The sequence below is a fragment of the Dipteris shenzhenensis genome, chromosome 17 (assembly GCF_047967505.1).
Source record: "Dipteris shenzhenensis isolate YYH24624 ecotype China chromosome 17, Dip_SZ_1.0, whole genome shotgun sequence".
Lineage (NCBI taxonomy): Eukaryota > Viridiplantae > Streptophyta > Polypodiopsida > Gleicheniales > Dipteridaceae > Dipteris > Dipteris shenzhenensis.
Genome location: NC_141612.1, coordinates 47,199,980 through 47,219,218, shown reverse-complemented (window position 1 = coordinate 47,219,218; position 19,239 = coordinate 47,199,980).

The window sequence follows — 19,239 nt, the reverse complement described above, 5'->3', positions numbered from 1 at the left end:
GCAAGCTCATCATGGATGGAGAGGTTGACTTGGTGTACTATCTGACTACAAAGAATGCTGCAGACATCTTCATGAAGGCTCTTGGAAGAGACTTGCTAGAGAGGCATCTTCATTGACTTGGCATTGGGCCAAAAAAGTAAGTTCACTTGCAGGTGGACATTGAGGGGGGGTGTTAGATATCAATGCTCCACTCTCGTGTAACTACGTAGGAACCAGCTAACTCTACTTATAAGCCCCCCGTATGAGGAGAAGGCATTTGAGTAGCTCGGTTATATGGTAGGTCCTGGTTTGGACATGAGATGGGGGCCATGTGTGGCCTGATGGCTGGACGGCTTCAGATAGAGTTGGCACACCGCCAACTAGGCTACATGCAAGTGCGTGATAAAACTTTTTCTAAAGCATGAATTATTTTCACCATCGTCATGACCTGATTCATGCATCTGATAGTAGCCATCCCCTCTCATTACGATGACAAGAAATTGATTATGAACAAACTACAACCAAAGGATTTCATAAGACCAACAAAGTTGTCCTTGTAGCGGGGGGAGAATGGCACCAGTGCCATTCTCCATGTGAATTTGGCAATGGGAGAATGGCACTGGAGAATAGGAAAATGGAGAATGGCACTAGTGCCATTCTCCCAATGGAATGTCCCAATGGAATGTCCTAGCATTTTGGCTTTGTAATAGGAAAATGGAGAATGGCACTAGTGCCATTCTCCCATTGGAAAATGGAGAATGGCACTAGTGCCATTCTCCCAATGGAATGTCCTTATTTTTTGGCTTTGTAATAGGAAAATGGAGACTGGCACTAGTGCTATTCTCCCAATGGAATGTCCTAATTCAAAATTTTGGCTTCACAAAGGTAGAAGGGCACCAATGCCATTCTCCCATTGGAATTAGTGGAATGTCAATCTATAGGTTTAGTGCCATTCTCCATTGTAATATGAAAATGGAGAATGGCACTAGGAATAGGAAAATGGAGAATGGCACTAGTGCCATTCTCCCAATGGAATGTCCCAATGGAATGTCCTAATATTTTGGCTTTGTAATAGGAAAATGGAGAATGGCACTAGGAATAGGAAAATGGAGAATGGCACTAGTGCCATTCTCCCATTGGAAAATGGAGAATGGCACTAGTGCCATTCTCCCAATGGAATGTCCCAGCTTCACAAAAGGTAGAAGGGCACCAATGCCATTCCACCATTGGAATTATTGGAATGTCAATCTATAGGTTTAGTGCCATTCTCCATTGTAATATGAAAATGGAGAATGGCACTAGGAATAGGAAAATAGAGAATGGCACTAGTGCCATTCTCCCAATGGAATGTCCTAACATTTTGGCTTTGTAATAGGAAAATGGAGAATGGCACTAGTGCCATTCTCCCATTGGAAAATGGAGAATGGCACTAGTGCCATTCTCCCAATGGAATGTCCTAATTCAAAATTTTGGCTTCACAAAAGGTAGAAGGGCACCAATGCCATTCCACCATTGGAATTATTGGAATGTCAATCTAAAGGTTTAGTGCCATTCTCCATTGTAATCGGAAAATGGAGAATGGCACTAGGAATAGGAAAATGGAGAATGGCACTAGTGCCATTCTCCCATTGGAAAATGGAGAATGGCACTAGTGCCATTCTCCCAATGGAATGTCCCAATGGAATGACCTAATTTTTTGGCTTTGTAATAGGAAAATGGAGAATGGCACTAGTGCCATTCTCCCATTGGAAAATGGAGAATGGCACTAGTGCCATTCTCCCAATGGGGAAGGGGGGGTGGGGGGGGAGGGGAAGGGGGGGAGGGGAGATTGGGCAATGGGCAATGGGGAACTATAATCTAGTCATTCTTGTCTTGCTGATGGGCACCATCTATCAATGAAACTCGTCCCAATAATTGATTTGCAATTGAATTCACTCTTTGATGAAATATACACCAATTTCATTGATATATTTGATTATATTTAAATATGATAATATATATATTCTGTATGTTTTTTGTGTGTTTACTATATTTGTATTTTATTAATTATGTATTCTTTATTTTTAAGTCGAAGTAGCTGAATGGAAGCAGAGACTCAACCCTATCCATTCCATTGGAATGCCTCTCTCTCACCCCTATCTTTATATCAGCCCATGGTGTTCTTCTCCCCCCTATAGTATAGTGTCTCTCTCTTGTAAGCCCTTGGTTTTGTTATGCTCAAAAGCCCTCCCTCTACAACGTTGCCCATCTTCACCATTTCTTTGAGTAGTATAGTTCCCATTTATATTTGAGAGCTCTGGAGCTTGATTGTAGGAGCCCCCTAGGAACTCATTTTCTTGTTGTTTGAAATTTATGTTTGATAGGATTTGTGTGTGGAATTCCCGTCTATGAGAGAGAGAGAGAGGCAGAGGTTTGTGAATTTGCACAAAGTCTACGACTTCTACATCACTATGAGTATGTCTAGACAACATTGACTATATTTTTATGTGTTGCTCTTGAAGCTTGCATTCTAAACTCCAATGAGAACTTATTTCTTGGATCTCGCACCTCCCAATGCAAGAGTACCTCCCCACATCTGCACTAATGACACAAATGGAGGTTGTGTTCTAGCGTCTCAATCTTGGAACATGAAGTTGCAATATTGTTATGTTTCTTGATTTTGATGGCGATTGGGAGATTCTTTTCTCATTAATAATAAGTATGAGGGTTTGAAAGTGTTTTAGGAACTTCTTGTGAGAATTGTTTTAGCCACAGAGTGCCTGATTGGACCCTCCTAATCTCCATAAGGCATACCAATTTGACTTAGACATGAGAACAAAGTCTACTAGAGGCTAAATCCCATTAAGCCAAGTAGTGGTACGTAGGGTAAGATCTCCTCACATTGGCATAGGAAGATGCTTCATCCTAGTACAAATGGAATATCTCTCTTTATTCTACTTCCCATTGCTCATTCGGGGTCTGGTAGAGTAAGTAAGAATGTCATCTGAACTAAAAGCAACCATTTGCTAAGAACCTCTCTCTCTCTCTCTCTTTCTCTCTCTCTCTCTCTCTCCCCCTCTCTGCATGCGTGTGCGAGCATGTGCATGCCTGCGTGTGCATGTGTGTGTTCCACGCACATGCACATAGGTGTGTGTGTGTGTGCTTGGGTGTGTATATATGTTTACATGTGTGCATCCATGCACGTCCGTGTCGATGGTGTGTGTGTGTATGTTTCCATTCTCTAAATTAACATAATTCGTAAAGAATTTATATGTAAGGTTTTCGTTCCCTATAATATCTTGCAGAATGGGATGGCATTGACCAAAAATAGATTTTTGGTTGGCACAATCAAATGCTGATACTCTCCATCTTTGTCTACTTTTTTAGTAGATAGGTTACATACAATTTATTAACACTTTCTTTTAACTAAGCATTCATTAAAGCCATGAATAATATTCTTATGACTGTAGTTCTTGTAAAGCCTATTACAAGAGGCTTCTAGACCCTTGTGTGGTTCTTGTATGTTAGAGTTAGCTCAAATGTCCACCTCTCATGTAACCCACCAATATTCTGTGTACCCAATGTTGTAAGGCCCCCATATGAGGAGAAGCCATGATGGGTATCGGATATTGGGAGGGATCCCCAGTTTAGACACTGGAAGGGGTCTTAGAGTAGACCAGATGGTTATGAGATGGCTTAGGAGCCAAGAGTAGATACCCGTCTGCAAAAGGGGGGGGTTCGGGGGGGATATCGCCCCCCCGATAGCAGGGGGTCCGGGGGGCGTAGCCCCCCGGTGGGGGTCTGGGGGCAAAGCCCCTAGCGGCAGGGTCCGGGGGCACAGAGCCCCAGGCCCGACGGTATGACCTATGCGCGATCCTTCATCTGCCCACCGGCATGTTTTTTGAAGGGTCGGCTGGTCTTCAAGGCCGACTGTCTATTAGGCCGACTGCCTATTACAAGGCCGACCGTCAACCGACTTACACTATATAATAGTGGCCACCGGCAAAAGGTTGAACTAATGAAGGTAAAAAATTAAAAAACCCTAGTACCTTCATCTCGTTGCCCTAGGTTGATTGCCTTGCATGCTGTGCTGCTTTTGAGCCCATTGTTATCTCATCTTGTACTTTCGCACCACTTTCCTCCCTTTGCTTTTTTGAGTTCCTAACTTTAGCTTGCCTTTTGCCTTTTGCTGTTGGCCGCTCGACTCGCCCTCGCTTTTCCTCTTGCTGCTCGCCGCTCGACTTGCCCTCTCTTTTCCTTTCATCACAGCATGCAGGCTTCGTCCGCTCGCCTCTAGCTTCACTACATACTCTTATCGCTAATCTACTAGAACTCACTCTTTGCTCATCTACTCAAAATCCTATCGCTCATCACTCGCCGCCTATCGTCGTTCTACTCAAACTCTTATCGCTCCTACGCTCGCCGCTCGACTCGCCGCCTATCGTTCACCTACTCACTCTTTAGCTCACCTCTCTACTCTTTGCTTTTCCAAAGATTGAAGGGATTCTCTTCCAACGAAGCATGAAGGATTCACCGCTCGCTGTTATTCATTCTCTTTACTTTTCGAAGGATTGAAGGGATTCGCACTTCCAAAAAGGCATGAAGGATTCGCTTTTCCAAAGAATGGAAGATGAAGGATTCGCTTTTCCAAAGAATGAAGGGATTCGCACTTCCAAAGATCTAAACGTACGGTAAGATTTCAAAACTTAAGCTTTCTGAGATGATTAACAAAAGCTTTCAAAACTTTAACTTTCGTAATATTTCGTACGTACGCTTTGCTCAAATTTAACTATGGAAAGCTTAATAAAATATAGGAATTGGCTATGGCGAATCCAAGGGAGCGCTTCGTTCCTTAAACAATAGAAAATCAGCGTTTCAAAGCAAAAAATCCGTGAATTAGAGAGGAAGCTACCGAACTGATTGAGCGTCAATTGTGTTGTTTGCTTCCAGCTCCATCAACTTCGCAGCTCCGGTGGAGTTCAGCCTTCTTGCCTCAAGAATCTCCGTGCGAGCTGTGGTGAGTAAAACTCTCAGACTCTGAGACTCCTCTCCAATCCACTTTGGAATGAATAGAAAGCGAATGAGGGAAAGGCATCAATTGAAATGAGAGAAAAGGTCTTGATTTGAAACTACTAAATAATTCAAATTTTGAAATATAGGTCTTCCCGCCATTGTGCCCTTTTGAATTTTGGATATATAGAGTGGCACTTATGCCATTCTCTCCAATATTAAATGTAAATTCAAATTCATATTGATAATTTTAATTTCAATTTGTATTTCAAATTGAAATTATTCTTTTGAAATTGTATTTCAAAACCTAAATTCTAGTTTTCAAATTTTGATTTCAAGTTAAACTTCAATCTCAATTTTGATTTTCATGATTGAATGGCAAATTTAGAGATTGAATTTCTAATTTTAAATGGAGAATGGCACCAGTGCCATTCTCCAAGACCTCATAAGAAGTCCGTGAGAGTGGCACCAGTGCTCTTCCCACCATTGTTCCCTTTTGAATTTGGATATATAGAGTGGCACATATGCCATTCTCTCCAATATTAAATTTAAATTCAAATTCAAATTATTCTATTTGAAATTGTATTTCAAAACCGAAATTTATATTAGGACATTGCAATGGGAGAATGGCGCTGGAGAATAGGAAAATGGAGAATGGCACTAGTGCCATTCTCCCAATGGAATGTCCTAATTTTTTGGCTTTGTAATATGAAAATGGAGAATGGCACTAGGAATAGGAAAATGGAGAATGGCACTAGTGCCATTCTCCCATTGGAAAATGGAGAATGGCACTAGTGCCATTCTCCCAATGGAATGTCCTAAGTTTTTGGCTTTGTAATAGGAAAATGGAGACTGGCAATAGTGCCATTCTCCCATTGGAAAATGGAGAATGGCACCAGTGCCATTCTCCCAATGGAATGTCCTAATTCAAAATTTTGGCTTCACAAAGGTAGAAGGCACCAATGCCATTCTCCCATTGGAATTAGTGGAGTGTCAATCTATAGGTTTAGTGCCATTCTCCATTGTAATTAGAAAATGGAGAATGGCACTAGGAATAGGAAAATGGAGAATGGCACTAGTGCCATTCTCCCAATGGAATGTCCTAATTTTTTGGCTTTGTAATTGGAAAATGGAGACTGGCACTACTGCCATTCTCCCATTGGAAAATGGAGAATGGCACTAGTGCCATTCTCCCAATGGAATGTCCTAATTCCAAATTTTGGATTCACAATGGAATGTCCTAATTCAAAATTTGTACAAGTGCCATTCTCCCATTGGAAAATGGAGAATGGCACTAGTGCCATTCTCCCAATGGAATGTCCTAATTCAAAATTTTGGATTCACAATGGAATGTCCTAATTCAAAATTAGTACTAGTGCCATTCTCCCATTGGAAAATGGAGAATGGCACTAGTGCCATTCTCCCAATGGAATGTCCTAATTCAAAATTTTGGATTCACAATGGAATACCCCTCCTAGAATAGTGGTGCCAATCTCTTATTAGGCCCTAAGAAATGTCATTGAGAAGCCTAAACTCACATGTACAAGGAATCCTAAACTCACATGTGCATTGGCACTACCACTAATGGAGAATGGCAGGAATGCCAATCTCATGCTGGCAACTACATAATGACAATGAGATCATCAAACTCACACTACAGCCAATAAATACTCCTACTAGAGCCAATAAATATAGTGGAATGTCAACCTACAGGTTTAGTTTGTCTAGATTACCACTAGTGGAGAATGGCAGTGATGCCAATCTCATGCTGGCAAATGCATAATGACACTAAGACCATCAAACTCACATGTGCAGAGATCATATGGAATTGTGCCAATCTCTATGGAGAATGCCACCAGTGGAGAATGGTAGTGGTGCCAATCTCATACCATGACCTGAAAACATGCACAAGGAATCCGAAACTCACATGTGCATTGGCACTTTTGCCATTATCCTATTGCCATTCTCCGCTAGTAGTAATGTGCATTCTTCTATGTAATGATCACTCTCTCCGCTGTGCAGAGATCATATGGAATTGTGCCAATCTCTGTTGAGAATGCCAGCAATGGAGAATGGCAGTGGTGCCAATCTCATACCATGACCTGAAAACATGCACAAGGAATCCTAAACTCACATGTGCATTGGCACTTTTGCCATTATCCTACTGCCATTCTCCGCTAGTGGTAATGTGCATCCTTCTATGTAGTGATCACTCTCTCCGCTGTGTAGAGATCATATGGATTTGTGCCAATCTCTATGGAGAATGCCACCAGTGGAGAATGGCAGTGGTGCCAATCTCATACCATGACCTGAAAACATGCACAAGGAATCTTAAACTCACATGTGCATTGGCACTTTTGCCATTACCCTACTGCCATTCTACACTAGTGGTAATGTGCATCCTTCAATGTAGTGGAATGTCAATCTATAGGTTCAGTTTGTCTAGATTACCACTAGCGGAGAATGGCAGTGATGAGTCTCATGCTTGCAACTACACTATGACACCACTCTCCTATGATCACTGGAATACCCCTCCTAGAATAGTAGGGTAAACATTTGTACAAGTGGAGAATGGCAGTGGTGCCACTCTCTTATTAGGCCCCAAGAAATGGCATTGAGAAGCCTAAATTCACATGTGCAGAGATCACATGGAATTGTGTCAATCTATGTGGAGAATGGCAGTGGTGCCAATCTCACATGTGCATTGGCACTTTTGCCATTATCCTACTGCCATTCTCCGCTAGTGGTAATGTGCATTCTTCTATGTAGTGGTATGTCAATCTATAGGTTTAGTTTGTCTAGACAACCACTAGTGGAGAATGGCAGTGATGCCAAACTCATGGTGGCACCTACATAATGACACTGAGATCATCAGACTCACATGTGGGTTGGAATCGGACACCACTCTTCTATGATGATTGGAATACCCCTCCTAGAATAGTAGGGTAAACATTTGTGCAAGTGGAGAATGGCAGTGGTGCCAATCTCTTATTAGGGCCTAAGAAATGGCATTGAGAAGCCTAAAATCACATGTGCATCCTTCTATGTAGTCATCACTGTCTCCCTGTGTAGAGATCATATGGAATTGTGTCAATATCTTTGGAGAATGCCACCAGTTGAGAATGGCAGTGGTGCCAATCTCATACCATGACCTGAAAACATGCACAAGGAATCCTAAACTCACATCTGCATTGGTACTTTTGCCATTATCCTACTGCAGCCAATAAAATTAGTGGAATGTCAATCTATAGGTTCAGTCTGTCTAGACTACTACTAGCGGAGAATGGCAGTGGTGCCAATCTCATGCTTGCAACTACATGATGACACTGAGATCATCAAACTCACATGTGGAATGGAATAGGACACCACTCTCCTATGATCACTGGAATACCCCTCCTAGAATAGTAGGCTAAACATTTGTACAAGTGGAGAATGGTAGTGGTGCCAATCTCTTATCAGACCCTAAGAAATGGCATTGAGAAGCCTAAACTCACATGTGCAGAGATCATATGGAATTGTGCCAATCTCTGTGGGGAATGCCACCAGTGGAGAATGGCAGTGGTGCCAATCTAATACCATGACCTGAAAACATGCACAAGGAATCCTAAACTCACATGTGCATTCTTCTATGGAGTGATGACTGTCTCCGCTGTTTAGAGATCAAATGGAATTGTGTCAATCTCTGAGATCATCATCACTCACATGTGGAATGGAATAGGACACCACTCTCCTATGATCACTGGAATGCCCCTCCTAGAATAGTAGGGTAGACATTTGTACAAGTGGAGAATGGCAGTGGTGCCAATCTCTTTTTAGGCCCTAATAAATGGCATTGAGAAGCCTAAACTCACATGTGCATTCTTCTATGTAGTGATCACTATCTCCGCTGTGCAGAGATCATATGGAATTGTGTCAATGTCTGTGGAGAATGCCACCAGTGGAGAATGGCAGTGGTGCCAATCTCATACCATGACCTGCAAACATGCACAAGGAATCCTATACTCACATGTGCATTCTTCTATGGAGTGATCCATGTCTCCGCTGTGTAGAGATGATATGGAATTGTGTCAATCTCTGAGTTCATCATCACTCACATGTGGATTGGAATCAGACACCACTCTCCTATGATCACTGGAATACCCCTCCTAGAATAGTAGGGTAGACATTTGTACAAGTGGAGAATGGCAGTGGTGCCAAGCTCTTGTTAGGCCCTAAGAAATGGCATTGAGAAGCCTAAACTCACATGTGCATTCTTCTATGTAGTGATCACTGTCTCCGCTGTGCAGAGATCATATGGAATTGTGTCAATCTCTTATTAGGCCTTGGAATGTCAATCTATACATTTAGTTTGTCTAGACAACCACTAGTGGAGAATGGCAGTGATGCCAAACTCATGGTGGCACCTACATAATGATACTGAGATCATCAGACTCACATGTGGATTGGAATTGGACACCACTCTTCTATGATCATTGGAATATCCCTCCTAGAATAGTAGGGTAAACATTTGTACAAGAGAATGGTAGTGGTGCCAATCTCTTATTAGGCCCTAAGAAATGGCATTGAGAAGCCTAAACTCACACGTGCATTCTTCTATGTAGTGGTCACTGTCTCCGCTGTGTAGAGATCATATGGAATTGTGTCAATCTTTGTGGAGAATGCCACCAGTGGAGAATGGCAGTGGTGGCAATCTCATACCATGACCTGAAAACATGCACAAGGAATCCTAAACTCACATGTGCATTCTTCTATAGAGTGATCATTGTCTCCGCTGTGTAGAGATCATATGGAATTGTGTCAATCTCTGAGATCATCAGGCTCACATGTGGATTGGAATAGGACACCATTCTCCTATGATCACTGGAATACCCCTCCTAGAATAGTAGGGTGAACATTTGTACAAGTGAAGAATGGCAGTGGTGCCAATCTCTTATTAGGCCCTAAGAAATGGCATTGAGAAGCCTAAACTCACATGTGCATTCTTCTATGTAGTGATCACTGGAGAATGGTACTGGTGCCAATCTCATACCATAACCTGCAAACATGCACAAGGAATCCTAAACTCACATGTGCATTCTTCTATGTAGAGATCACTGTCTCCGCTGTGTAGAGATCATATGGAATTGTGTCAATCTCTGAGTTCATCAAACTCACATGTGGATTGGAATCAGACACCACTCTCCTATGATCACTGGAATACCCCTCCTAGTATAGTAGGGTAAACATTTGTACAAGTGAAGAATGGCAGTGGTGCCAATCTCTTATTAGGCCCTAAGAAATGTCATTGAGAAGCCTAAACTCACATGTGCATTCTTCTATGTAGTGATCACTGTCTCTGCTGTGCAGAGATCATATGGAATTGTGTCAATCTCTGTGGGGAATGCCACCAGTGGAGAATGGCAGTGGTGCCAATCTCATACCATGACCTGAAAACATGCACAAGGAATCCTAAACTCACATGTGCATTCTTCTATCTCAGGGGGGTCACTATGTATAAACCCTCTATATCACGTGCGTTCAAGGCCTATATTTAAAATCCCTTATCTGTAAATTTTTTCATTAATAAAACGTACCCCTTTTCTATACAAATCTGTAAATTTTTTCCAAAACTATTTTAAATAGTCCCTTATGTATATTTATTTCTGTAAATTTTAGAAATAAAAAATATCCTTCTGTTGAACTCACGTGATAGGGTTACATATGATGAGTGACCCCCCCGAGTCTTCTATGGAGTGATGACTGTCTCCGAAGTGTAGAGATCAAATGGAATTGTGTCAATCTCTGAGATCATCATCACTCACATGTGGAATGGAATAGGACACCACTCTCCTATGATCACTGGAATTCCCCTCCTAGAATAGTAGGGTAGACATTTGTACAAGTGGAGAATGGCATAGGCCCTAAGAAATGGCATTGAGAAGCCTAAACTCACATGTGCATTCTTCTATGTAGTGGTCACTATCTCTACTATGTAGAGATCATATGTAATTGTGTTAATCTCTGTGGAGAATGCCAACAGTGGAGAATGGTACTGGTGCCAATCTCATACCATGACCTGCAAACATGCACAAGGAATCCTAAACTCACATGTGCATTCTTCTATGTAGAGATCACTGTCTCCACTATGTAGAGATCATATGGAATTGTGTCAATCTCTGAGTTCATCAAACTCACATGTGGATTGGAATCAGACACCACTCTCCTATGATCACTGGAATACCCCTCCTAGTATAGTAGGGTAAACATTTGTACAAGTGAAGAATGGCAGTGGTGCCAATCTCTTATTAGGCCCTAAGAAATGTCATTAAGAAGCCTAAACTCACATGTGTAGAGATCATATGGAATTGTGCCAATCTCTGTGGAGAATGCCATTAGTGGAGAATGGCAGTGGTGCCAATCTCATACCATGACTTGAAAACATGCACAAGGAATCCTAAACTCACATGTGCATTGGCACTTTTGCCATTATCCTACTGCCATTCTCTGCTAGTGGTAATGTGCATCCTTCTATGTAGTGATCACTCTCTCCGCTATGCAGAGATCATATGGATTTGCGCCAATCTCTGTGGAGAATGCCACCAATGGAGAATGGCAGTGGTGCCAATCTCATACCATCACCTGAAAACATGCACAAGGAATCCTAAACTCACATGTGCATTGGCAATTTTGCCATTATCCTACTGCCATTCTCCGCTAGTGGTAATGTGCATCCTTCAATGTAGTGGAATGTCAATCTATATGTTCAGTTTGTCTAGATTACCACTAGCGAAGAATGGCAGTGATGCCAATCTCATGCTTGCAACTACACTATGACACTGAGATCATCAAACTCACATGTGCAATGGAATAGGACACCACTCTCCTATGATCACTGGAATGCCCCTCCTAGAATAGTAGGGTAGACATTTGTACAAGTGGAGAATGGCAGTGGTGCCAATCTCTTGTTAGGCCCTAAGAAATGGCATTGAGAAGCCTAAACTCACATGTGCATTCTTCTATGTAGTGATCACTGTCTCCGCTGTGTAGAGATCATATGGAATTGTGTCAATCTCTTATTAGGCCTTGGAATGTCAATATATAGGTTTAGTTTGTCTAGACAACCACTAGTGGAGAATGGCAGTGATGCCAAACTCATGGTGGCACCTACATAATGATACTGAGATCATCAGACTCACATGTGGATTGGAATTGGACACCACTCTTCTATGATCATTGGAATATCCCTCCTAGAATAGTAGGGTAAACATTTGTACAAGAGAATGGTAGTGGAGCCAATCTCTTATTAGGCCCTAAGAAATGGCATTGAGAAGCCTAAACTCACATGTGCATTCTTCTATGTAGTGGTCACTGTCTCCGCTGTGTAGAGATCATATGGAATTGTGTTAATCTCTATGGAGAATGCCAACAGTGGAGAATGGTACTGGTGCCAATCGCATACCATGACCTGCAAACATGCACAAGGAATCCTAAACTCACATGTGCATTCTTCTATGTAGAGATCACTGTCTCCGCTTTGTAGAGATCATATGGAATTGTGTCAATCTCTGAGTTCATCAAACTCACATGTGGATTGGAATCGGACACCACTCTCCTATGATCACTGGAATACCCCTCCTAGTATAGTAGGGTAAAAATTTGTACAAGTGAAGAATGGCAGTGGTGCCAATCTCTTATTACGCCCTAAGAAATGACATTGAGAAGCCTAAACTCACATGTGTAGAGATTATATGGAATTGTGCCAATCTCTGTGGAGAATGCCACCAGTGGAGAATGGTAGTGGTGCCAATCTCATACCATCACCTGAAAACATGCACAAGGAATCCTAAACTCACATGTGCATTGGCACTTTTGCCATTATCCTATTACCATTCTCCGCTAGTGGTAATGTGCATTCTTCTATGTAATGATCTCTCTCCGCTGTGCAGAGATCATATGGAATTGTGCCAATCTTTGTGGAGAATGCCACTTGTGGAGAATGGCAGTGGTGCCAATCTCATACCATGACCTGAAAACATGCACAAGGAATCCTAAACTCACATGTGCATTGGCACTTTTTCTATTATCCTACTGCCATTCTCCGCTAGTGGTAATGTGCATCCTTCTATGTAGTGATCACTCTCTCTGCTGTGTAGAGATCATATGGATTTGTGCTAATCTCTGTGGAGAATGCCACCAGTTGTTGACTCTGTGCCAACATGAACTTATGAAGAAAGAGAAGGTGATACAACTTTGTGATACAACTTTGTGTTACGACTTTGTGTAACAACTTTGTGTTACGAGTTTGTCTACATGAAGAGAGAGAATGTGTTACGACTTTGTGACACAACTTTGTGTTACAACTTTGTGTTACAACTTTGTGTAACAACTTTGTGTTACAACTTTGTGTTACAACTTCTACATGAAGAGAGAGAATGTGTTACGACTTTGTGACACAACTTTGTGTTACAACTTTGTGATACAACTTTGTGTTACAACTTTGTGATACGACTTTGTGTTACATGCAGAGAGAGAAGCTCTCCAACTTGTATAAATACCCCATAATGGAATGAAGCCCACACTCTTGGGGCATTGTGTTGAGTCTACATTGGTATTCCAAGCATTTGTCTCAAGTGTCCATGCTTCCTTGCACTGCACGTCCAAAAGCATGTCCTAACCTTGCAACCCTTCTCCCCTCTCCTCCAACCCTGCAACCCACCCTCTCCCTCTCCTCCTCCCTCCTCCTCCTTCCTCCTTCTCCTCCTCCTCCCTCCTCCTCCTCCTCCTCCTCCTCCTCCCTCCTCCCCCTCCTCCTCTCTCCTCCCCCTCCCCCCTCCTCTTCCCTCCTCCTCCTTCCTCCTTTCTCTTCTTTCACCCATGCTCTTACACCTTCTTCCTCTCCCACTCCTATGCTTTCCTAAAACCCTTAAACTCCATGATCTACGAGGGAGACGAGTTCTCCACCATGTATTCTACTCTGAACCTTGAATCCTCCTTCTAACCCTAGACTCCTTCTAAACCTTGGAACCTCCTTCTAAACCCTGGAACTCTTTCTAAACCCTGGAACTCTTGCTGAACCCTGGAACCTCCTTCTGAACCCTGGAACTTCTCCTAAACCCTTGAACTCTTTCTAAACCCTGGAACCTCCTTCTGAACCCTTAAACTCCTCCTAAACCCTACAACCCCCAATGAAGGCGAAAGCCTTCATTACCCCAACAACGATGGTTTACGTGCCTTTTTACACATGCTTGCACTTTGTTTGCTTACCACACTTAAGCCTACGTCTCTCACCGGAACACGACTCGAGGTCCTAAGCTACACATATACTACAACGACAATCCCAATATATCTGTAGGTGACAAAAAGCCTCAGAACCCTGCAACATAGAATACCCAGCTCTTCCTACGAAAGCAGTAGGAAAGAGCCAACATTTGGCGCCGTTGCCGGGGAGACTAGTGTCTCAAGTAGTGAGTAAACATATGTAGGTATGTGTAAAACAAGTCACTACTTCAAACTTTCATGAACATAACACTCAAGGGCAAGGAGAGTAAAATTTTTTTCCAAATCTAGCCAAACATATCAACCCCAAACATCCACCTTGGGTTACTACCTTAAGAAATTTTCTTAATTTCTTGAATAGAAGCCACATGATCTAAAATCAGGCTAGGTAGTGGACACGGATGCGTAGAGCTTTCAATTTCAATCATTTTACCTTTTTACAAAAAAGCAAACCGAGCTCTCCATAAAGAGTTATGGCTCGGGAAGAGTTTAGGGATAAACCCTAAACCTAAACCCTAAACCTAAAATCCAAACCTATAAAAACCTACTCCACCCCCCCTCATTCTTCATCTTTCACTTTTTGCCTCCATTCTCTTCCTCATTCCGAGCCCCACGCAAGACACTCCTCCCTCTCCATCGACCACCCCCTTACTCCTATCCTCGCAATGTAAGTGACATCGAGCCCTTCTCGTAGCAATGACCTAGCCTTCCACCCACCGTCCATTGTTCCGCAACAATCCCGTTACATCGAGAAAGACTTGGAGAGCGTTCAGGTGACCACTTCTCCCTGCTTTTCGATTTCAGTCTTTCAGGTTTTTTCCTCTTTTTTTCCACCTCCCCCTCCACCACCACCCCACCCCCTCCCCCCTCCCCCTTCATCTCCACCTCCCCCTCCCCCCTCCCCCTTCCCCTCCACCTCCCCCTCTCCCCCTCCCCCTCCGCCACCACCTCCCCACCACCCCCTCCCCCCTCCCCCTTCATCTCCACCTCCACCTCCCCCCTCCCCCTTCATCTCCACCTCCCCCTCTCCCCCTTCCCCTCCACCTCCCCCTCTCCCCCTCCCCCTCCACCTCCCCCTCTCCCCCTCCCCCTCCACCACCACCTCCCCCCTCCCCCTCCCCCTACATCTCCACCCCCCCTCTCCCCCTCCACCACCACCTCCCCCCTCCCCCTCCACCACCACCTTCCCCCTCCCCCTACATCTCCACCCCCCCTCTCCCCCTCCACCTCCCCCTCCCCCTTCACCACCCCCTCCCCCTCCCCCTTCACCACCACCTCCCCCCTCCCCCTACATCTCCACCCCCCCTCTCCCCCTCCACCACCACCTCCCCCCTCCCCCTCCACCACCACCTTCCCCCTCCCCCTACATCTCCACCCCCCCTCTCCCCCTCCACCTCCCCCTCTCCCCCTCCCCCTTCACCACCCCCTCCCCCTCCCCCTTCACCACCACCTCCCCCCTCCCCCTCCCCCTTCATCTCCCTCTCCCCCTCCCCCTTTCTCTCTCTTTCTCCCTCTCCCCCTCCCCCTTTCTCTCTCTCTCTCCTCTCTCCCCTTTTTTTGCCCTCTCTCTCTCTCCCACCCCCTCTCTCTCTCACTCTCTCCCCTCTCCCCCTCGTTCTCTCCCCCACCCCCTCTCTCTCTCTCACTCTCTCCTCTCTCCCCCTCATTCTCTCCCCCCTTACGCTCGCCCCTCCACCCCCCCTCTCCTCTCTCTCCCCCTTACCCCCTCCCGCTTACCCCCCCTCTCTGTAAACCCCGGCCCCCTCTCTCTAACCCCCCGCCCCGCGGCAGCGCATGCAGTGCCACCGCCCCGCGCACCCCCAGCCCCCGCTACCCCACCCCGCCCGCCGCCTCGCGCACCCCCCAGCCCCCGCTAACCTGCCCTGCGGCGGTGCACGCAGCGCCGCCGCCCCGCACACCCCCTAGCCCTCGCTACCCCGCCCCGCCCGCCGCCCCGCGCACCCCCTAGCCCCCGCTACCCCACCCCGCCCGCCGCCCCGCGCACCCCCAGCCCCGCACCCCCAGCCCCCGCTACCTCGCCCCGCCTCGCCGCCCCGCCCCGCCCCGCCCGCCGCCCCGGAGCCCCCGCTACCCCGCCCGCCCCCAACCCCCTTCCCTGCGGCGGCGCTGTGTCAGCGCCGCCCCCCCCGCTAACCGCCCCGCCCCGAACCCCTGCCACCGCCCTCTCACACCCCTCGCCCCCCCCGCGTCACCCCCCGCCCTCCCCGGCCACCCCCCGTGCCACCCCTCGCTCTCCCCTGCGCACCCCCCTCGCCCTCCCCCGTCGCCCCCCGTGCACCCCCCCTCATCCCCCTGCGCAAAACCACCACCCCCCCCCCGGGCGCCGCCGTCGGGGAGACCCCCACAACACCACCCAAAAAAAAAAAAAAAACCTAACCTAAACTAACCTCAGGTTAGTTGCTAACTGCAGTTAGGTTAGTTGGTTAACCTAAGTTAGGTTAGGTTAGGTTAGATCGGTTAACCCTCGACTAGTTAGTCTTAACTACAGTTAGGTTAGGTTAGTTAGGTTAGGCCAACTAGGTTAGTTAGTTAACCTCAGTTAGATTAATTCACGTAGGTTAGGTTTGTAGTAACTACAGTTAGGTTAGTTTAGTTAACCCTCAGTTAGTTAGACTAGGTTCGGTTAGATTACCTTCAGTTAGGTTAGACTAACTCTTTCGTTAGTAACTAACTATAGTTAGTTAACCTCCCAGTTACAGTAACTGGGAGGATCTCGATCAGCTAGTCTAACTAGAGTCACTTGGTTTCAACCCCCCGGTTGGACTTAAAGTCCATTCACACCACCATTAGGACCCCCCCAAAACGCCAAATTTACCCCTCCTTTAACCCCTCGAAACTCATCCGTTTGGGACCCAAATTGAACCCCGTTTGAACCAAGATTTCACACACAAAAACACCACGTTACGGGGTATTTTTCTAGCCCATTGCACACCATTTCAACATCCCTAGCACACGTTCATTCGCGCCCCCATGTGGGCCTCGTTTTGCATTAATTCACTCGTATTTTCACGCCGTGACCTCCGATTAATGATCCGTCTGCACCGGCACATTTCCCTACACACGTAGGACAATCCTAGGCACATTATTAACATGACGGTCCCTACACAAACTAACATCACTCTAACTCTCCTAACAACACCACCTCCACAAACGCCCTTGGGGTGGCGACACCCTTGGCAAATCACGCACCATCTACATGCAGTTACGTTCCGGCCAACGACTTCGACTCCAACGCTCGCCCCATCCGCAACTAACTCCACTGCAACAACCGCCCCCGCCAATCCTCTACCCCGACTCCCCCCCTGAGATTCAACAACTTCCTTTAACTCCTCCTTGCCCCAACATGGCTGGACGCCGTCATGAGCATGATGGGGATATCGAGCTCGATGCTGAGGCTGACAACTTCTTCAATCGACGAAATCACAACAATCACGACCGACGCCCCTTGGGAAAACTGGAACTTCCCAAATATAATGGTAGGGGAGACCCAGCTCACTTCCTCCAGCATTTTGATGCCGCATGTGTCGAGCAGGTGGTGATCAATCCCATGAAACTAAGGTGGCTTGGTTTCCAATGGCCTTAACTGATGAGGCATCAGAATGGTACCTCGACCTTCTTGTGGAAGAACGTGCCACATGGGACCTACTTCAAACCAAATTCAAACGTCGCTTTCAAACGGAGAGGCTACAAGATGATCCCGCTCTCCAACTCAGCAAGATTGAACAAGGCCGGAGGGAAGATGTACGCACATACCTGGGAAAGATGAAGAGATTGATCGCCAAATGTGACCCACGCCCAGATGCAAAATACCTCACGGCATGGTTCATAGCAGGTCTATGAAAGAAAATCCGCAAGGATATGAAAAAGATAAGTAGCTATGAAACATTCAGTGCCGCTCATGGCAGCCATTGACATCGAAGATGGCATGACAGATTTAGACACTAGCAGTGATGATGCCAGATCAAATACACGAGATAAGCGCTCGAAAAAAGGTAAATCAAAGGACACTGCCAAAACATCCAATGAAGATCGCCTCGAGGCCATGACCTTGAAGCTGAAAGAAGATATGATGCAGGCCATGGATCAAAAACTTCACTTGTCTCAGCCGCCAACTCAAACATATCCACGGCGAGAAAATGTCTGGTGCCCACACTGCTTGGCAAATCATACAGCAAATGAATGCCCAGTCCTAAGAGCAAGGATCACTGCACAAGCAAATCCACCGCCACGATTGTGGTGCCATATCTGTGTCGTCGGCGGCCATGATGAGACCAATTGCATCTTCAACATGCGCAACAATCCACCTCGACCACCACAATACCAAGCGGCACCCATGCCAGTATACAGGCAACCGGCACTTGCACAAGTGCCCCCAGCTCCGAGACTAAATCCTGTTCGGACACAAGTCCCACAACTACTCAGGAATCCGAATCCACGACCATATCCAAGAGCACCAAATCCAGCTCCTCAGGCAGTTCCCATACATCAATTACAAGCCGAGGAAGTAGACTCGCTATTTGAGTATGAAGCAGAGTACCCAGTGTACTATGTAGAAGGTGCAGAGGGTCTAATACCAGTCTATGCAAATCAAGTGCGACCCAACACATTTCGAGCACCAATCAAGTGTTACAGTTGTGGAGAAAATCATAGGATCACAGAGTGCCCTCATCGTGGTAGCCCAGCCACTTTCCAACCGCTCTGCAGAGATTGTGGCATAGGACATGCCTGTATGGATTGTCCCATGAAAAATAAGGTCCCAGAACAAACAGAGGTTAAGCCTGACATCCCCATCGGCATCATTGGGGTGGACCATCAAAGTCTGGGTCCGGCAAGTCTAAGGTCACAACCTATCAATGTAATTACACGCCAACAGAAAGCGGCCACGAAGGACCCTATCATTCCAATCCAACCGAAGCGACTTCTGAGAAAGAAAGCACAAGTGCCTCCACCTCCGCCAAGCAATGAGCAGCCGAGTTCATCCACATCAACTCCCGA